Here is a 22,358-nt window from a genome sequence, read left to right on the forward strand (position 1 = left end):
ATAGACCTCTCTCACGTCCCATCTTACTCTTCTCTTTTCCGAGATGAAAAGTCCCACTCTTTTTAATCTCCCCGCATATGGAAGCTGTTCCATACCCTTATTCAATTTTGTTGCCCTTCTCTGCACCTTTTCCAATTCTAATATATCTTTTTCGAGGTGGGGCAACCGGAACTGCATGCAGTGTTCAAGATGTGGTCGTATCATGGATTTATATAGTGGCATTGTGATATTTTCTATCCCTTTCCTAATGGCTCCTAACATTCCCTTAGCTTTTTTGACTGCTGCTGCACGTTGAGCAGCTGTTTTAGAGAACTACCCACAATGACTCCAAGATCTCTTTCTTGAGTGGTCACAGCTAATATAGACCCCATCATTTTGCATGTAGAATTGTGATTGTGTTTTCCAATGTGCATTACTTACAGAGGCGACATCCAACAACTGTGGCTCATGGGGGAGCACAAATGAAATGTTCTGGGGGAGTCATGTGCCCCCCCCCCCCGCATTTCTCAGCACACCGCTGGTGGGGATGCCTAGCAAGGAGGAGGCCGCACTCCCCCTGGCAGAGGCACTCTCCCTGTGTCCATGCAGAGCGGGGAAGGGAGGAAGCAGCAAGGTGGCTGGCTGCTGACTGAGCCCCTCCCCTCCACATGGGGCTGCTTCATCTTCCCTGCTGCTGGAGTCCCACACCTTGCCTCGGCCTCTGCCCCCTGACTCAGCGCATGGTCTGCAAAGCAGGCAGCATCGCTGGGACTCCAGCAGCGGGGAAGGAGAAGCAGCAGCTGTGAAGGAGGGGAGAACAAGGCCTAATTGGTGAACAAAATAGCGAGGGGGTGGGCTATGCTGCCCACCACACACTTTTGTGATCTTTTAAAGACAGGGGTGGCAGGGGAGAATCAAGCTGTCTGTAGGCCACAACGCTGTCTGACGGAAGAACTGAAAGAAGCAAGCTTCACTGCTACAGCCACTTACACAGGGTGCCCGAAGTGGCGTGTTACTTTCGGGGACTGTATGGGCCTAAAGCGTTAACATGCTGATGTGACTCGGTCACTGTTTAATATTGGAGCGTGACCGAGCCATGTCAACTCCTTGAGCCCTTTGGGCCCCTTTGCTGGAGCCCAACGCCCAGGACATAGGCTGTGATATTGGATCACGTTAGCTCCTCTGGGCTGAGCTCTTGGGCTGTGGAATTTGAAACTGGAGAGGTGACTGTTTCCAGACCAAACTGCATCTCAGGGGCCAGCCATTTGGGGCCAGTCCCTGCAATGAACTCCACTCAGGTGCCTCCCTGGGAGCAGAGCACTGTGGAAACCCTGGCCATGTGTCTATGGGGCAGCTCGAATAATGGCAGCGAGAATGGTTTGATCATTGGGGAATGAGCATTTTTCCATTTTCCTCCCACTCCAAAGCAGATCAGCTGTTTTTGCTCAAACTTTTATCTCTGGGCAGCAACCAAGCCTGGTAATTTTCACCCACACCGCTGAATTCTGAGCGAAGCTACAACCCCCTGAAAACAAGATTTACAACAAAGCTGTTTTGGAAGCTATTCCTGCTGCGAGTTCTGACTGCACCGCGTCGCACCTGATTGTGCAGTGTGGGAAAGTCACTGCCACCTCGTCCATAACCAGGGCAGCTGGGGTTATAATACACTGGCAGGGCTGTATCAGATATGCCCCTAGATTGCAGCAAAGCAAGTCTAATGGGGATTCATCTCTGGAGAGGCAGAACCTGACCCAGATGGATGTCTATGGGGAGAGTGAGGGGGGAGAGTGGAGAGAGAACAGGACATTTTGATGCCTTTAATAGAACATACACATGCAGCAGGTGCTATCCCTTACAAATGCATCTAACCTACTGCCATGTGATGGCAGAGGGGTGCAACTGAGCTGGCATTGTATCAAAGACAGGGACTCTCAGAGTTATGGCACCTGCTTTAGCTGGGAGGTGGGTTCTTTGCTTTGATTGGGGGAGTGGGGGCTCATGTTTTGTAAATAAATAGAAATTTGGGGCTGGGTGTTAACAGGGGAGATGCTGAGAAATTTTTACTGTAGGATCAAAATATGGAATCTAAAACCAGAGTTATTTTCATGATGCTGTTTTGGCAGCAGTCACCAGGTAGTGACACTACATAGTCTGACAAGTTCTTTTGCATGCAAGCTGTCCGCAGTCATTGAGGACGTGCTATATTGTTGTCAGCTTTATGATGCACATTACTTTGGGGTGAGCTGTGGCAAGTGGCAGGAGAGTTTGCCCTTTGCCTTTTTCTTTCTACATATTTGATTCTTGGAGCGGAGCTGGTCCCTGGAAACCAGGCATTGGTGTTGAACTGAGATCCCTGAAAGAAGGGTTTGTCTGTGTGCCATTTATGGCCATCTCTGTTCCAGGGCTGGTGCATAACTAAACAAGCTGCACTAAGGCTCCATACAAAGTCGACATCTCTGAATTCTTGTTACGAATTACACCTTGTAGGACACGCACACAAGTGCTACGAATTACACCTGGTAGGACACGCACACAAGTGCTACGAATTACACCTGGTAGGACACACACACAAGTGCTACGAATTACACCTGGTAGGACACGCACACAAGTGCTACGAATTACACCTTGTAGGACACGCACACAAGTGCTACGAATTACACCTGGTAGGACACGCACACAAGTGCTACGAATTACACCTTGTAGGACACGCACACAAGTGCTACGAATTACACCTGGTAGGACACGCACACAATTGCTGCGAATTATACCTGATAGGACACGCACACCAGTGCTGCGAATTATACCTGATAGGTCACGCACAGTTCGAATCTAGGCTGAGGCACAGAAACAAAGTCCACAACTGCAGAGTTCCCAAAAGACACTAAGTTTATTACGCTCGAGCGTGGTGCCCCCCTGCTAGCCAGGAGGGGACCCTGAATGCAGATTATACAAAGGTTATATACCTTTTAGCAAAGCATGTTGCCCTCGTGCATCGGAAACCTTAGCCAATAAACAAACCCTTGTCTTATCTACCACCTATCCCTGCTTGGTGCATTCCTCGTGCTATACCAGTATGTTAATTTCACAGCATGGTCCTAAAGCCATGCATCAGTAACTTTTATTATCAGGATGGGAGGCCTCACATCAAGGCCAAGAGACAGGGAGTTAGAGACTGACAAAAACCAGATACTGGGAGTCAAGGCAGGCTGGAGACAAGGAGGAGGATTTTCACAGGGATTCAATATCTAAGGATTACTCCTCCTGGTGTATGATGTGCTGGCATTTAAACAATGGTGGGCCCCAAACCAAAATGGAGTCACATGTGCTAACTTTTCCTTAACAGTCCTCCCTTTTTTTTTTGTACGTCAGTAAGCTATATCAGGGCTGAGTAACCGTGCTGCAGGGTTAGCAACTGCCGACAGCACATACTGCAGCATTGTAGGCATACAAAAAATAACGCAAAAAACAATAACAGTCAAAAAAAGTAAATACAAAATACGCCGTCCCCAAGTCCCCACATCCGGTAGCCATGAGGTGAGCCAGTCCCAGACCTTCTGGAATCTGGCGTTGGTAGTGTCGAGGCTGATGTGGTGGAATAGGGCTGCCTGTTGCTTGAGGATGTGGATGTTAGTTTCTATCCTATGGTGCTGATTTACAAATACACAACAGCTTGAATTGACCAGAGCACAAACCCCGCCCTGATTTGCAAGGAGATAATCCAGGGCTAGGCGGTTTTGCAATGTAGTTTGGGATAGCTGGGTGACTTCAATTTGAAGGGCAGAGAGAGCATCTGCAGTAGCATTTGCCATTAGTTACAAAGCAGCTGAAATGTTAACTATAGCTTTTTCCAGCTCGCTTACTCCCAACCATGGTAGAAACCAACGCACAAAGGAGTGAAAGCCTTTGGGCCGATAAGAAAGGGGGTTTAAAGGAATACTTTGTCGGTCCCTCCATACTAGATTGCGGATCTCTCCCCGGGTCAGGTTCTGGTGTACTGTCACGGCGGGTACTATAGCCCCTAAGGTACATGTACCACACCATCCTGCTGGGAGAACCTTATAGGCTGTGTGATTGCATAACCAATACCAGCCAGACCCCTCGGGGACCGCCACGGGGTCCTGGAGTAGGTAGAGGGGCCTCCCGCACCAGAGCTGATTTGGATGGTGTCCTTGCACCCTACAAAATTCCCTACAAAAACTGTATTTTCTATGCCCTTACGTTGTGACACACATAAAGCATAATTACTCTGGGCCACCATATCAATAGACCATATTTGGATTGTAACATTCCAGTTAAATGTAGTGTTTGCCCATAGCTTAGCTTGGAGTGTTCGATTAAGGGGGATAGGTACCCCTACCAACGGGACGCCCTGACCTAAATATGTGGGGGTACGAATACAAATCCAACACTGCGTTCGATTTACACCCTGTTTGATAGCACGGGTTAAATTCAAGAAGCTATTGCCCTCCCATCCTTGTACTGGACTTGGGAATAGGGAGAGAACCCCTCCCAGGCAAACCATACCAATGTTGACATCCCCCCCTGTACTATACAAAAAACACTACCCCCAATGTAAGTCCAATAAACAGGAACACAAAAAGTCCTGGTGGGCTGTGAAGGTCCCAGTAGCTGGAAAGCTTAGTCCATGGGTTGGTCGTGGTGTTCATTCGTGAAGTGGCTCATCCAATGGCTTGTCAGGGTCAGGTGGGGGTCCCAACGCCAACTTAACATAGCTATGATGGATCCAGGAACCTTTACCTGCAAAGGAGTGGTGGCAGATGGTGGGAGTAATGTTCATGGCTGTAAGGCGTTTTTGGTATTTATACTTGCCTACAAGCACAGTTCCAGCCTCTGGAATAAACCCACCCCACCACTTTACTTCACATTTCCAAGAATACATTCCGCAACTTTCTCCCTGCCAATGTACAATGCTCCGTCTTTGCCATTAAGGCCAATTTTCAGTGTCTTTTGCAGTCAGGAATTTTTGGATTTTGGTGGTTTTAGCAGAGCAGGCGTTCCTTCTCTTTTGGAACAGTCATGGTTTTGCATTATACAGGGGAGAGGTTACTAGCACGTCACCCTGTAGTGCTTTGGTTTCTTTAGCAAATACTGAATGCAGGTTAGCTTTGTCAGTGGACAAGGGAGAGGTTACTAGCACTTCACCTTGTTGTTTTTTTGTTTGTTTGTTTGTTTGGTTTTTTTTGCTGTTTAAAAGGAGGAAAGAAAAAAAAAAAAAAACCCAGAAGGAGGGACAGGCTGATCAGTAGTCGAAGTGAAGTCACCTTGAGGTGGAGGGGTCTTTTTGCAGTAAGAAGCATGGGTCTAGGCAGTCAGTCCTTGGCACTTCACAGCGGTGTTGGTAGTTAGCAGGACTTAATAAGGGCCTTTTCAACATGGGGCCAGAGTAGTATTTTGTCGAGGGACCTTTATGTAGACCCAGTCACCTGGTTTTAACAAATGGCAGGTTTGCTCAGGATTCTTGAAGCAGGACTTCTTTTACCTGTAAATACAGAGACCTAACACATTTCATTAATGTCTGGCACTGTGTTGCAGATTTCACAGCTGTTTGGGCACATTTAAGCCCCCCTCTTTCTTGGCTGTTAGCCAAATCCTAGCTGTGAGTAGTGTCCTTGGGCAGGCCAGTGTCTTATCTTTGGACCGAGCCTGCCAAGCCTGCCAGCTACAGCGTTGAATTAGCTCGTTCTCCGTTTTATTTATTTTTTTTTTTTCCTTCTTGGCTTTTATTAACCTGCAAAGGAAACTTTCACTTTTTACTTATACATTTTTGTTTAAAAAGGAACACATGTACATTGCCCATTATACAGCACTTTAGTCTTATTGTGTAATGTATGCCACATATACCCTTCTAGGAAAATGACTTTATTACAGAGCTTTGGAGCAACAAGCCAGGACAAGCACACCCACTTTTGAGGAGTCCACTTGGTACAATTTCTGGTGCCCAATAGCCTTTTTTCCCTCCCCAGCCCTCTGGCTAGAAATGTGAGGTAGCCAGAAGGATCTCATGTATAATATGGGGAGTGGGTTAACCTTTGATGTCCTTGCTTCCAAAGACTGTTGGTGTGCAAATTTTAACAACAATTTTTTAATTAAAAGATCTGGCCAATGAATTTTTTTTTTTATTATTTTTTTTTTTTTTTTACTTAAGCAAATGTATTAAACTTTAGTATATCACATTTTTTTTATATTATCCAAACACTTTGTATTGCAAGTTGAATAAAACAAGTATCTGCATTTTGATTTAACCCTTCTATTTAGTTTTAAACTAAACTGTCCTATGAAAAATTAAACAGCAATTCTGGCCACAAGACAAACACCACAAGACAGGACATAGAACACAGAACAGAATTTCTATTGTGCCAGTAAATTCATGAGATGTTGAATTGCTTTTCAGCTGGCATCAGTTTTCTCTGATTTTCTGAAAGACAAAAATAAAACACAGATCTACCCCTTTTGGGCAGTCAGTCATTGCTTAAAATATTTCCTTTTTATACAAATACCCTTGTTAATTGCAGGCAAAACAGAGGAATTACCCATATTTTCTTGTATTTGTTTTATAGGCAGCCCAGGTTTCAGTGGCCTCTACCTTATTAGTTAGGTAATTTACATTAAAATAAATGCTTTCCGGCTTGCTTTTGGATCCACAGGTTAAAGATTCTTACTTTAAAAAGGGCACAATAAACTTTACCAGACTTTTGATTGCCTTTTACTTTTAACTCCTGCTGTCAAACACACAGCGACCTGAAAAGGAAGACACCACCTATTGTAGCCTCTTGGAACCTAATACGATATTAATTAAGTAGCACTGTATAATTGCATTTCTTTGGAAAAGGGCCCATTTTTTTTCCAAAATGGCTGCAAAGAAACCAAGCATTTTTTTTTTTCTTTTCAGTATTTTACAAAGTTTAACTGTTTAATTCTTTCCAGCAACTAAAGAGTTAACTTTTTACTTTTTTTTTTTTTAAATTACTTGCTTATTTTTCAAAACGACACCCAATTACTTAGATTTTACCATTTTAAGTATTATTCCGGGATTTACGTTTTTCATTCCTGTAATTATTTACTTTTCTTTTTCACTATGACCTTTAAGTTTTCAACCTGTTTTCCAATCTCTCTATCTGTTGCCTGCCCGCTTGGGCCCGATCCTTTTTTTTTCTCTGAACTGTCCCTTCCATGAGCACCAGCTTTGTTTCACTACCAAATTAACAAGGAGGGTGGGCTTCTTAACTAGCCCCCAGCCCTCCTGGTCTCTTTTTTAAAATATTTTTACTTACAAGGGCTACCCGAGTCCTCCCCACATGAGGCTTGTCACCTGGACAGAAAGCACAGCTAATTGGCAAGCAAGGAGGTGACGGGCATAAGTCAGAAAGCCAAGGGTAAGCTGGAGGAGGGGCAGAAGCAGGCATAGCACAGAGCGGGGCTGGAGACCCCTGAGATGAATAAGAAAAGAAGGAGAAAAGAGGATGTCCTTTTGCATGCGCATAAGCCCAGTTGTCCCATACATACCAATAATCCATCTGGGCTGCAGCTTTGTCCTCCAGCCTCCTTTTAAGCACTGTTAATGTATCCCCAGCAAAGGACCCATCCGGTGGCCATTCAACAGATGTTTGAGTTGTTAGTGCTGGCCACTCAACCTTACATAAAATAACAGCTTTTTTTCTGCCTAACCCATGGGTGCCAGAAATATTCCCCCAATTCTTGAGAATTTCAGCCAAAGGGGTCCCCTTACTTACACTCTGCCCAGAACCTATAACGGGCTACCAAAAGAACACAAAATGTGCCACCTTATCGCCTAAGCGACGGCTCACACCCCCCCTCCTCGGAGTTCTCAAAGGTGAACTCACCCTGTGCCGGCTGGAGCTGTCCGAGAGGAGGAGTGTAGTCTCGCTTATTGGGGCGAGCCTAGAGTCCCTTCGTGGTCGCCAAAACTGTTACGAATTACACCTTGTAGGACACGCACACAAGTGCTACGAATTACACCTGGTAGGACACACACACAAGTGCTACGAATTACACCTGGTAGGACACGCACACAAGTGCTACGAATTACACCTTGTAGGACACGCACACAAGTGCTACGAATTACACCTGGTAGGACACGCACACAAGTGCTACGAATTACACCTTGTAGGACACGCACACAAGTGCTACGAATTACACCTGGTAGGACACGCACACAATTGCTGCGAATTATACCTGATAGGACACGCACACCAGTGCTGCGAATTATACCTGATAGGTCACGCACAGTTCGAATCTAGGCTGAGGCACAGAAACAAAGTCCACAACTGCAGAGTTCCCAAAAGACACTAAGTTTATTACGCTCGAGCGTGGTGCCCCCCTGCTAGCCAGGAGGGGACCCTGAATGCAGATTATACAAAGGTTATATACCTTTTAGCAAAGCATGTTGCCCTCGTGCATCGGAAACCTTAGCCAATAAACAAACCCTTGTCTTATCTACCACCTATCCCTGCTTGGTGCATTCCTCGTGCTATACCAGTATGTTAATTTCACAGCATGGTCCTAAAGCCATGCATCAGTAACTTTTATTATCAGGATGGGAGGCCTCACATCAAGGCCAAGAGACAGGGAGTTAGAGACTGACAAAAACCAGATACTGGGAGTCAAGGCAGGCTGGAGACAAGGAGGAGGATTTTCACAGGGATTCAATATCTAAGGATTACTCCTCCTGGTGTATGATGTGCTGGCATTTAAACAATGGTGGGCCCCAAACCAAAATGGAGTCACATGTGCTAACTTTTCCTTAACAATTCTCCTCCAATAAGAAACTGGTATGCATGGCCCTGAGACCTGCCATCACTTTCCAAAGGGCCACACTATAATGAAGCCTCAGAGGCCAGGTGGGAATACAGTGCCCCAATATGGAACAATCACAGTTTGGTCACACTTGGGTCAAATCCTGATCCGATTGAAGTCAAGGGCAAAACTCCTGTTGATTTTAGTGGGGCCAAGATTTACCCCCTAGCTTTGGAGGTAGATTGCGTGCTGACTAATAGCAATGCTCTCACCAGAACCCCTCCCAATGGTGTTTAGTTGTTATAGCGTTTTGTCAGCTGCAGATTGATGGACACCAGGGGGCGCTGGAGTCAATTTAGAGGTCTCCTCTGAACTGACAGGACTTGGAGTTCAGGTTTTGCTTTAAAAAACAAGCCCTTTGACTGTGGATTTTTGGGTCCCAGTCATTGTGTTAAGCATTGAAAGACACACACAGGGGACGCTGCACTTTACACACATTGATTGCCAGGGCAAAACCACACACCAGCAGTAACAGCTGCGCTGCCAAGTGTGTTTCATTCCAAGACTGAGGATCTCCAGTGGAGGAGGCCTGAGAATGTGAAGCCAGAATCCGAGGGGCACCGGCAGAGCTGGGTGGGTGGGTGGCTGGGAGCGCAGCTCTGGGACAGCAGGGCACTGACTGTCAGGGTTGAGAAGAGAAAATATAACATGAGAAGAAATCGCAGGAAGAAAGAGCAGAGCCACAAGCCACCTATAAATAAGCCCAGCCTGAGCTGTGGTCAGGAAGCAAGTTTGTGCGACTCTGGAGACACGTGCTGCTGGTGCAATGCACAAACACAGAGACCCGGCCGCAGGCTACCCCTGGGCTGTGGTCACTGTATTACCAGAGGCATCTCCAGTGCAGAAGCTGCTCCCCCAGCCCCTGTGGGCCCGGCTTCGCTAGCAGCTCATAGCCCTTTGTACCACGGCACTGAGGAGTATTTTTAACAACACAGACCCGGAGTGAGGCTGCTCCTGTGACACAGAGTCCCCTCCCCTGGGTTGGCCCTTACACACGCAGTCATGGGCCTGCTCAGGGCCCAGCAGGTAGTGTGGGGCCCCCACAATCGACCCCATCCACTGCAAACCTCTCATATCAAGTGCTGGTGCAAAGAGCAGCTAGAGGAAGCCACCGGTAGCTCCCGCAGCAAGTGTGGTTGTTCACTGAGCACCCAGGCACTACGCCAGCGCTCCTGAGAGCCACTTACCTGTTAACTGGCTATTGACGTAGACACAAGGCTAGAGCACGGCTGTGACACTGGATATGGCCCAAACCAGCAGCCAGTGATGGCAACCTCTCCCCTCCCCCATATGCGGGCTCAGCTGTGCTGATAGGTGCATAAGCAGGGGGGATTGAGACAAGTTAGTCGGGTCTCCTGGTGTCTGGGACAACACCGAATCATAGATTCCAAGGCCAGAGGGGACCTTTGTGATCCTCTGATCTGACTCCATGTGTAGCACAGGCCAGAGAACTGCCCCAAAGTAATTCCTAGAGCAGATCTCATACAAAAACATCCTATCTTGATTTAAAAATGGTCAGCAATGGAGAATCCATCACGATCCCTGGTAAATTGTAATCGGTAATTGGTAATTTCTCTGACTGTTAACAATTGAGGCTTTATTTGCAGTCTGAATTTGTCTAGCTTCAACTTCCAGCCATTGGATCGTGTTCGACCTTCTTCTGCTAGACAGAAGAGCTCATTATCACTTATTTGTCCCCCCTGTAGGTACTTATAGACTGAGATCCAGTCACCCCTTAACGTTCTCTTTGTTAAGCTAAATAGATTGAGCTCCTGGAGTTTATCTCTATAAGACAGGTTTTCCAATCCTGTAATCATTCTTGTGGCCACCAAACACATCATGAACCTCCATGATGTTCTCTCCTGAACCAGATCTGGTGCCTTACAGGGTAGTATGCCTATGAAGGAGAGGTGTCTGTTGACATCAGTCAGCCATCATGTTTTGTGTCTTCCCAGTGGTCTTTTCCATCCTGCTTTCATTGGCTTAAGACACAGCCCAGCCCATTCCCTGCATCGGGGTGGATCAGGCCTATTACACCAGTGAGCCTGGTGGCCCGTGTTGGGGGTTCTTTCCTACTTCCTCTCCCGGGTGGGTGCACAGCCCAACTCAAATTCTAAACCAGAACTAATTAACCTCTTAGCTGATAGAGGAAACGTTCCACAAAGCTCATCTCTAGTGACATCACTGAGGATATTGACGGGTGTGTGAGTCTCTCTACACCCAGCCCATACTAATACTGAGCTGTGATGGGGAAGGGCTGGGAGGGCACAGACTGATTCTGGTGGGCAGGGAGGTGAGACAGGTGGGCAGGGAGGTACCCAGGACTGTGAGTCATCTTGTTACTGCCCGTCCACCACCATCCCCACCTCCAGCATGCAAAGTCTTGCTTGTGCCCGGCTCCCTGACACCACCAGCCTGTCAGCTGCTCAGGCCCTCTTGTCTGGGTGACACCTTGCAGGTTAACAGTAGGTGCAGCCCAGACCCTGAGTCCCTGTGATTCATTCCCTGGTGATACCTAGCCCCTTGTCACTGGCTACTCACAGAAATTCCAGATCCTCTGCCCCCCACAGGAGCAAGGTACCCCAGTGTACTGGTTTTACCTTAACCCCCCATGCCTGTAAACCATGCAGCGCTCGTGAGCACTTACAATAAAACCCAGGCAGGGTTATTTAAGAAAGGATAAAGATTCAACTAGAAACAAGAGAAAGTGACGGCAACAAATGGTTATACCAGAGAACAAAATCATAAACCACAAACCTGGGTCTACACTGATTAAGTTACCTTTCCTAGCTAATAAAGTAGGCTCCCCGTATCTGAATGGGCCATTACTGAGACATATTCTCCCCTGGTGACTAGTTTCTACTCCAAGTCTGGAAATAAATTCATTATTCCTTAAATATTACCCATACAAACATCTCACAATGATTATGAGTTGTGACAAGTTACTCGCTCTCTTGTAGCTATCTTACACACTACTCTTTATGGATCATATCCTCTAAGATGTATGTTCAGTGTTGTGAGTTTGTCTGAGTTGAGGGTTGTTTGCAAAGAACAAGGAACCCTTTGCCCAGAAGTCTCTGTGTCTCTGCTCTGTCTTTGCCCTTTGGGGCTCTGGGTGTATCCACAGGGCTAGACTGTGAGAAAAATCAGCGTGAGAGGCAGGGTGTTCCTTTAACCTGGCTTTGTCAAACCTGGGGGACCCTGTGCCTGTCACATCCAGGAAGCCCTGCCCCTGTCACTCCTGGGGGACCCTGCATCTATCACATGGGGGAGACCCTGTGCCTGTCATATCTGCATGGAGGGGGGTGGTGGTGTCCTGCATCTGTCACATGGGGGAGACCCTGCACCTCTCATACCTGGGGGATCCTGTGTCTGTCACATCCAAGGGGGTCCTTCCCCTGTCACACCGGGGGGACCATGTGTCTGTCATACAGGTGGCCCTGCCCCTGTCACATCTGAGAGGCCCTGCCCCATCACACATGGGGGACCCTGCCCCTATCACACCTGGGGGATCCTGTGTCTGTCACATCAAGGGGGCCCTGCCCCGTCACACCTGGGGGACCCTGTGCCTGTCATATGCGGGAGGGCTGTCTCTGGGGAACCAGCATGTCTGACACTCCAAGACACAGCCCATCCTGAGCCTCACAAGAGAAACATCTGAGAGTCGTTTCCATCTTGCCTCAGTGGGGGAGGGCCCCTCTGGCCACAGACACATGTCAGGGCTGCTCCAAGCACACTACTAGAGCCCACAGCCCATCCAGTTCCTCTGCTCCCCACCCTGTGGTGAGAAGAAGGGGACTGGGGGCACAGAGCCACAATGGATTCTCTTTGGAGGCCCAGATGCTGCTGCAGGGTCCCCGGCTTCGTGCCTGGCTCCCACTCCCCATGATCCTGCTGTGGCTGCTCTGTGAGTTTGGGGAGAGCTCCCTTCCAATGGACTGGGAAAGGGGTCTCCGGGAGGTGGGGAGCAGGGGGAGAGGCAGGCTTATGGCTCTGCCTGGACCGGGGGAACATGGGAACCGGGCTGGGTGACCATCACAAGTGGGGAATAGCAGGAATGTGGGGATGGGTCACTGGGAGCCACACAGTGCAGGAGGAGTGAGAAGCTGGGTATAAATTCCTGGCACAAGTTTTCTGAGGCAGGTTGGAGAGAATATTTAGCCCTCAGGAGATGTTTGCAACAATCCCTTGCTCTACAGTACAACTAATACCCTGGGGGTTATATAAATTGTTTGTCATTATGCTAATGTACAATAATCCCTATGGCTGAGATTTTCAAATATGAAACTGCAGAATTACTAGCTGTGATATGTACCCTATTGCTTAAATCAGCCTCTGGACCAGGTGACTGGAGGGTAGCTAATATAATGCTGATTTTTTTAAAAAGGCTCTGAAGGCGATCCTGGCAATTACAAGGTGGTAAGCCTGACTTCGGTACTAGGCCAATTGGTTGAAACTATAGTAAAGAACAGAATTATCAGACACATAGATGAACACAATATGTTGGGGAGAATCAACACAGCTTTTATAAAGGGAAATCAGGCCTCATCAATGTGTTAGAAGGTCTATAAACTCATGAATGGTGTGAGGAAAGTGAGTAAGGAAGTGTTATTATCCCTTCACTTAACAGAAGAACCAGGGGTCACAAGATGAAATTAATAGACAGCAGATTCAAAACAAAGATAAAGTATTTCTTCACACAACATACAGTCAACCTGTGGAACTTGTTCCAGGGAGGTTGTGAAGGCCAAAAGGATAACTGGGTTGAAAAAAAGTATGAGATAAGTTCCCGGAGGTTAGGTCCATCAATGGCTATTAGCCATGATCTGTCCCTGGAAAAATCATGGAGCAGGTCCTCAAAGAATCAATCCTGAAGCACTTACATGAGAGGAAAGTGATCAGGAACAGTCAGCATGGATTCACCAATCCATGAAGGTCATACCTGACTAATCTAATCGCCTTCTATGATGAGATTACTGGTTCTGTGGATGAAGGGAAAGCAGTAGATGTCTTGTTTCTTGACTTTAGCATAGCTTTTGACACGGTCTCCCACGGTATTCTTGTCAGCAAGCTAAAGAAGTATGGGCTGGATGAATGCACTATAAGGTGGGTAGAAAGTTGGCTAGATTGTCAGGGTCAACGGGTAGTGATCAATGACTCCATGTCTAGTTGGCACCCGGTGTCAAGTGGAGTGCCCCAGGGGTCGGTCCTGGGGCCGGTTTTGTTCAATATCTTCATAAATGATCTGGAGTGTGGATTGCACTCTCAGCAAATTTGCGGATGATACTAAACTAGGAGGAGTGGTAGATACGCTGAGGGCAGGGATAGGATACAGAGGGACCTAGACAAATTGGAGGATTGGGCCAAAAGAAATCTGATGAGGTTCAATAAGGATAAGTGCAGGGTCCTGCACTTAGGACAGAAGAATCGCATGCACCGCTACAGACTAGGGACCGAATGGCTAGGCAGCAGTTCTGCAGAAAAGGACCTCGCGGTTACAGTCCACGAGAAGCTGGGTATGAGTCAACAGTGTGCCGTTGTTGCCAAGAAGGCTAACGGCATTTTGGGCTGTATAAGTAGGGGCATCGCCAGCAGATCGAGGGACATGATCGTTCCCCTCTATTTGACATTGGTGAGGCCTCATGTGGAGTACTGTGTCTAGTTTGGGCCCCACACTACAAGAAGGATGTGAACAAATGGGAAAGCATCCAGTGGAAGGCAACAAAAATGATGAGGGGCTGGAACACATGACTTATGAGGAGAGGCTGAGGGAACTGGGATTGTTTAGTCTGCAGAAGAGAAGATTGAGGGGGGATTTGATAGCTGCTTTCAACTACCTGAAAGGGGGTTGCAAAGAGGATGGATCTAGTCTGTTCTCAGTGGTGGCAGATGACAGAACAAGGCGTAATGGTGTCAAGTTGCAGTGTGGGAGGTTTAGGTTGGATATTAGGAAAAGCTTTTTCACCAGGAGGGTGGTGAAGCACTGGAATGCATTACCTAGGGAGGTGGTGGAATCTCCTTCCTTTGAGGTTTTTAAGGTCAGGCTTGACAAAACCCTGGCTGGGATGATTTAGTTGGGGATTGGTCCTGCTTTGAGCAGGGGGTTGGAATAGATGACCTGCTGAGGTCCCTTCCAACCCTGAGATTCGGTGGTTCTATCCCTAGCCATTCAGAATGTGCTTTGTGTCTGTGACCTGTGCTCGTGATTATTTACACCTCACCTTATTTTTTCAGTGATGATTTTATGTTTTTTTCTGGGTGTTAATGAAAATGGTAAATAGTTTACAGCCAAGAACTGATCCTTGTGGGACCCCACTGGAAACACTCCCACTTGATACAGGAGTTCTGAAGGAACTCAGATGTGAAATTGCAGAACTACTAATTGTGGTATAAAGAAAAGGAGTACTTGTGGCACCTTAGAGACTAACGAATTTATTTGAGCATGAGCTTTCGTGAGCTACAGCTCACTTCATCAGATGCATACCGTGGAAACTGCAGCAGACTTCATATATACACAGAGAATATGAAACAATACCTCCTCCCACCCCACTGTCCTGCTGGTAATAGCTTATCTAAAAGCCATTTCCAGCACAAATCCAGGTTTTCTCACCCTCCACCCCCCCACACAAATTCACTCTCCTGCTGGTGATAGCCCATCCAAAGTGACAACTCTTTACACAATGTGCATGATAATGAAGTTAGGCCATTTCCTGCACAAATCCAGGTTCTCTCACTCCCTCACCCCCCTCCAAAAACCCACCCCCATACACACACAAACTCACTCTCCTGCTGGTAATAGCTCATCCAAACTGGCCACTCTCCAAGTTTAAATCCAAGTTAAACCAGAACATCGGGGGGGGGGGGTAGGAAAAAACAAGAGGAAATAGGCTACCTTGCATAATGACTTAGCCACTCCCAGTCTCTATTTAAGCCTAAATTAATAGTATCCAATTTGCAAATGAATTCCAATTCAGCAGTTTCTCGCTGGAGTCTGGATTTGAAGTTTTTTTGTTTTAAGATAGCGACCTTCATGTCTGTGATTGCGTGACCAGAGAGATTGAAGTGTTCTCCGACTGGTTTATGAATGTTATAATTCTTGACATCTGATTTGTGTCCATTTATTCTTTTACGTAGAGACTGTCCAGTTTGACCAATGTACATGGCAGAGGGGCATTGCTGGCACATGATGGCATAAATCACATTGGTGGATGTGCAGGTGAACGAGCCTCTGATAGTGTGGCTGATGTTATTAGGCCCTGTGATGGTGTCCCCTGAATAGATATGTGGGCACAATTGGCAACGGGCTTTGTTGCAAGGATAAGTTCCTGGGTTAGTGGTTCTGTTGTGTGGTATGTGGTTGTTGGTGAGTATTTGCTTCAGGTTGCGGGGCTGTCTGTAGGCAAGGACTGGCCTGTCTCCCAAGATTTGTGAGAGTGTTGGGTCATCCTTTAGGATAGGTTGTAGATCCTTAATAATGCGTTGGAGGGGTTTTAGTTGGGGGCTGAAGGTGACGGCTAGTGGCGTTCTGTTATTTTCTTTGTTAGGCCTGTCCTGTAGTAGGTAACTTCTGGGAACTCTTCTGGCTCTATCAATCTGTTTCTTTACTTCCGCAGGTGGGTATTGTAGTTGTAAGAAAACTTGACAGAGATCTTGTAGGTGTTTGTCTCTGTCTGAGGGGTTGGAGCAAATGCGGTTGTATCGCAGAGCTTGGCTGTAGACGATGGATCGTGTGGTGTGGTCAGGGTGAAAGCTGGAGGCATGCAGGTAGGAATAGCGGTCAGTAGGTTTCCGGTATAGGGTGGTGTTTATGTGACCATTGTTTATTAGCACTGTAGTGTCCAGGAAGTGTATCTCTTGTGTGGACTGGATGGTAAAGAAATATCAAGCCAAAAGGTCATGCCAGGCCGGTCACTGTATCAACATGACATCTCTGTGCAGAGCTCAGGCCAGTTTCGATGTACGTACCAGTACAGGAACGACCAGAACCAGGTGAAAAATTCTCGTCTCAGTCTCCCCCGGACACTGAATATACCAGGTGAGTTGTTGGACCCCAACACAATGTGAGGAGGGGGAAGGGAACAGCTGGATGGTGTGAGGCATTTTATAGTTGTGTGGGCTTCTGCCATGGAACGTGTGGATGTTGTGAAGGCCAAAAGGATAACTGGGTTGAAAAAAGTATGAGATAAGTTCCTGGAGGTTAGGTCCATCAATGGCTATTAGCCATGATCTGGGTGTTTCTAAACCTCTGACTGCCAGTAGCTGGGAGAGGATGACAGGGGGATGGATCACTCATGAATTGTCCTGTTCTGCTCATTCCCTCTGAAGCACCCGGCATTGGCCCCAGTCAGAAGACAGGATACTGGGCTAGATGGACTATTGGTCTGATCAAGTCTGGCTGTTTTTATGTTCTTATTAGATTTCTAACTCCATTTTCCAACCCCACCTCTTGGCCAGTTTCTCTTTCTCATCCACTCATGATCGTTGTGGGCAGGGATTGACATTTATCCTGTCTGTAAAGCTACCAGCTCAATGAGACCTGACCTGGATTTGACTGTCATGTGCTAGTGCATTATGCTTATTAATTATTATTACACCAGATGGGAATCTGGCCCACTGATGTCAATGGAGCAGGTCTGACCTGCACCAGCTGGAGATCTGGCCCATTGACTCCAGTAGAGTGGGACCAATTTACCCCAGCTGGGATTCGGCCCAGTGTGTCTGAGGCTCCTTTGGAGAGACATGGTCTAGGGATTTGTAGCAGCTGCGTCTCTGGGATGATCTCTGCTTGGCTGGCCACTGAACCGCTGAACATCCCTGATGTTGTCTGTGTTTTTTGCCCAGGCCAGAAGCTGATCCCGAGCACCGGCCCCAGCCCTGAGGATCCAGCGTCTCAGGAAGGTGAGTGACGAGGGTTGCCAACTTTCTAGTTTCAGAAAATTGAACATCCTTGCCCCGCCGCTGCCCCGAAGCCCCTCTCCCTACCCCCATCACGGACCCACCCCCACTCACTCCATCCCCCCTCCTCCGTCTCTCACTTTTCCCCACCCTCGCTCAGTTTCACCAGGGCTGAGGCAGGGGATTGGCGTTTGTGGGGGAGTGAGGGATCCGGCTGGAGGTGTGGGTTCTGGGGTGGGGCTAGGGATGAGGGGCTCAGGGTGTAGGAGGGTGCTCCAGCCTGGGGCCAAGGGGTTTGGAGTGCGGGAGGGAGCTCTGGGCTGGGGCAGGGGGTTGCAGTGTGGGGGGAAAGATGAGGGCTCCAGCTGGGGTGCGGGGTATGGGGTGGGGCTGGGTATGAAGGGCTTGGGGTGTATGAGGGGGCTCTAGGTTGGGGCCGAGGGGTTCGGAGTGTGGGAGAGGAGTGTGGAGTCCTGGAAGGAATTCGGGTGTGGGAGGGAATGTGGGGTGCAGGCTCCAGGAGGGAGTATGGGTGTGTGAGGGGGCTCTGAGTTGTTGCAGGGGGTTGGGGTCCGGGAGGGGGCTTGGAGTGCAGGCTCTGGGTGGCTCTCGCTGGTGTGGTTTGTGGGGGTCTGGGAGGCATTGATGTCAGGTGACCCCTTAAATAGCAGCCACACCAGCACGGCCCTGGCATTTCCCGGGTGTCAGAGGCTGCTCTAACAGCCATGAATTCTGGACACCTGGCTCGGTGAGGACAAAAGTTTTTCCTGTTCTCTGGAATGTGGGGGGGGCGGTGAGAGAATTCCCCGCTAGTGACACACCCACCCCACTGCTGCCCCTGGCTCGCTGCTCCCCCAGCATAGTGCAAATCACAGCACCTCTAGGGAGAGAGCTGATGCAGGCCCCCCCTCCTCCTCCTGCCATTTGCAGTGACCCCCAACCCCTCTCCTTCATTCTCCCCCACAGCCCAGCTGCTGGCTGGGGCCTCCACACTCAGCTGCTGCCCGACTCTGTTAGGACCCGTTCCCAAGCAGAGCAGCCCAATTTTACCCTATGCTTCCACACAGCCCATTCATCCCCGGGAGGAGAGTGACCTGCCCACAGCCCCCTACCTGCTGGCTGCATGGTCCCAAGTTGAACCCAGCACAGTAGCCCCACAGGGAGCAGGTTGTGGGACCCAGGAGAGGTGGCTGACCCCTCCTCTCTTACCTCCCAACAGCTGGGGAGCAGTGGGCTGGGTAGGGAGGGGGCTGAAGGCACTTCCTAAAGGCCACAGTGCCCGCTCAGCAGGGAACCCCTGGCCACTGCAGAGGCTGCTGCCGGGGGTTAACCCTGCCGGCCCCAGCCTGCAGCCGAATGCCTTTCCCAGCCCCTCCGCTGGGATCCACCCCCTGCCAGTGGGGGCTCACACCGCCCCCGAGCTCCACAGAGAGAGCTGCTGCAGGCCCCCTCCTCATCCCCCTGCCGCCAACCAGACTTTTAACGGCCCAGTTGGCAGTGCTGACCGGAGCCGCCAGGGTCTCTTTTTGAAAGAGAAAACCGGATGCCTGGCAACCCTAAGAGTGACTGTGTTCAGGCCTAATTCCCCCAGCGCTCAGCACGCTGAGATCACGTTGGGTCTGAGCTCTGAAGAATCTCACCCTGATTCCCTGAGCCACAGCCCATCGGCATCCCTGGGACCCTGGGACTGAGTCCAGTGGGCCGGGTTACTCCTATGTTCAGAACTGGGAGGAGGTGTCCTGTTCTAGGCCGGTCCTTGAGCAGCCCCTCTCCAACCTCCCCCACAGCAGGGTGTGTGGGGAGGGGAATAGCACATATAGGAGCGTCCGCAGCTGAGGGAGACCCATCTGTCTCCCCACAGCCATTCCCCCCTCTCAGCCTGCAGCTGGCAGCATCTCCTATTAAAGCAGCTTTTGTGTCATTGCAGCGATGGGAGAGGAAGCAGAGATGGGACCATTTTACACCCCATGGCCAAAGCACCCGGCAGCTTGGGAAAGTGGAAAGAGCCTCCCCTGTGGGCTGGGAGCTGGGGGTGGGGAGAGTTCATGAATCCCCGTTCTGCACTGTTACGAGAAGGAGGAACCGGGATGGAACCAGAGAACCCCCGGAGGGCAGACTGGAATCCACCCAACAGCCTCAAGAATGGGAGAACCAAAGAACAAGATAACATCTAGCAGTGCGGAGCCATCAGGAATGTGCTATCTGCTGATTGATTCAGCAACAGCATGATGAAGCAATTCCCATAGACTGGCATAGGAAGAAATTCCTATAAAAATAGACTCTAAAAAGTGAGAACTTTGGGGTCTGATTCTGCAAACCAACTTCCAGGAGCATCAGATGAGCATCTGACAGGGCCCTGCTCCCTCCTCATGTCCAGGCCACCTGGCCAGTGGCTTGGCATGAGCAACTCTAAGGCTGGTAATTATGATAACAACCTTGCAGAACCTGTGTGTGTGTGTGTTTGTATGAATGAATGTGTGACTAAATATGAGATTGAATGGAATGTTATAGCTATAACTAAGTGCTTACTATGATTCTTTCTGTATTCACAATAAATGTGGTATTTTGCCTTTTTCCCTTTCATGAGATCCTGTTGGTTTTTATTTTATTGGTATAACAGCGGAAGGTCCCTCCCATGACCCCGGTGGGGAAGGACAAGCTCTAAAGCCTTGGCGAGGCCAGAGCAAGTCTGGGCTGGGGCATCCCATGGTTGGGGAGTCACACATTGGCTGGTCTGTGACTCGCCTGCCCATTGTGACACGCCCCTGCTGGCTGGCACAGCCTCATCCCCTCACTGCCAGGCTTGGCTCTGGCAGAGCGAGAGCTGGCAGGTGCCCCTGGGGAACGCTGAGCCAGCAGATCCAGCTCCGCCACCGGCAGCAGAAAGTGGGTGGCCCATTTACAGGCAGGCTTCTGCCCACTCCTGACTCCAGGTAGGAGAATCTTCTAGTGTCCACCTCTGCTTTTCCATTGCATCACCAACCACACCGAGCCTTCCCCGAGCTCCTGGCTGGGCAACGCATGTCTGCCAAGTGCCCCGGTGCCGGCCGTCTAGCCTGGTGCCAGTGAGGAAGTGGGCAGCGGCATGCGCACAGGAGGGAGTCTGGGGCGGCTCGACAGAAGGGGTCGCACCAGTCGAGCCCGGACGGGACGGAGACAAGGAGGAGGGTTTGGCAGGGCTGGTGGCACGGCACGGGAAGGTGGCACAGGTGGTTAGATGAGGCATTGGGCTGGGACCCAGGAGAGCTGTGTTCAGTTCCCCGCTCCTCTGTAAGTCTTCTGCGTGAGATCAGGTGAGTCCCCGCCGCTCTGGGCCTCAGCTAACGAGGGAGAGCACGTCCCTGCTCTGCGGAGGGGGGGGTTGAGAGCGTAAATACCACAACACCCGTGTGCTAAGCCACTGGCATGATGGGGCCAGGTAAGTGCTCAGACACTGAGGTTGCCGGGGGAACAGGCATTCTCCGGTTGCCTGGAGCCATTGTTCCATTCACCAGGACAGTCCGATGCCAGGACAGTCCCCCTGAGCTCTGGAGAGGACTAGAGGTGCCTTAGGACGCCTGCCGTGCAGCTGCTGCAGAGTCAGCAGGAGACACTGGGTGAGGAATGGAGCCCCCCAGGGCAGGGGCCATTCAGGAGACCCAGCGTGGGGGGAATCAGGCCTGGGATTCTCTGCAGCGGCTGGTCCCACACAGGCCTTGGAGAGAGGAGCTGTGAAACCCCCACAAAGCGCTGCCCCGGCACAGAGCTCAGTAGCACTGGGACCCCGTACGCGTGAGCCGCAATCCAGCAGGGCCTTGGGCCAGCCCCACCCTCTCCCATTGCCCCGCTCTGGGAGGCCAGGGCACAGTTCACAATTTAGGACGGACCAGCTGCAAGGATCCTGGCGGGCCCTGGTATGGTTGGAGCAGCATTTTCAATGTTCGGGAAAAGCGAGATCTGTGCAGTAGGCAACGTAGCTCCATCTGGGCACCAGCCAGCTCCTGTGCCCCAGAGAGCTCCCACAGCTCCCACTGAACCAAGGACGAAGAGGGCAGGAGGTTGAAATAGCAGGTGCCATCCTGGAACCCAGGAGACCCATGTTCATTTCCCAGCTCTGCCACAGATGGTCTGTTTGTCTTCGAGCAAGTCCCTTCTTCCCTCTGTGCTGTAGTTCCCTGTCTGTGCAGTGGGGTTTGCTGCCAGACCCTGCCCTGAAGGGGGCAGTTAGAATAAATGCAATCGAGGTTGGGCAGTGCTCGGATGCCGGGGGATGAGGGCCAGGATGGTGCCTAAGACAGACCGAAAGCAAGGGGGAGCTACAGAGCCGGTGGTGAGAGGGGTTTGGCCTTTGACAATCTGCTCTGAGTGCCTGGGGTGCCAGACCCCAGACAGCCACTGGCATGGCAAGACCTCCCTGATCTACGGTCCTGCTGCTTTCCCTGCTTCTAGGAGTCACTGCCTCCCCCTGGGCCGAGACCCCCGTGTCACAGAGTCCCCGGGCGATGCTCTGGAACTGCTCCCTACGAAGTCAGTCAGGACTCTGGGGAAGTCTCCTTTCTGTGAGCAGCCTGTCTGCAGGGCAAACAGCTCACACAGCTTCCACCTTCCTGGGTCTGACCTCGGAGCATTCAGCCTCCTCTGCCCCTCCGTGAGCTTCCCACAGCGAGTCC

Source organism: Eretmochelys imbricata, chromosome 23 (assembly GCF_965152235.1).
Source record: "Eretmochelys imbricata isolate rEreImb1 chromosome 23, rEreImb1.hap1, whole genome shotgun sequence".
In the NCBI taxonomy this organism is placed as follows: Eukaryota; Metazoa; Chordata; order Testudines; family Cheloniidae; genus Eretmochelys; species Eretmochelys imbricata.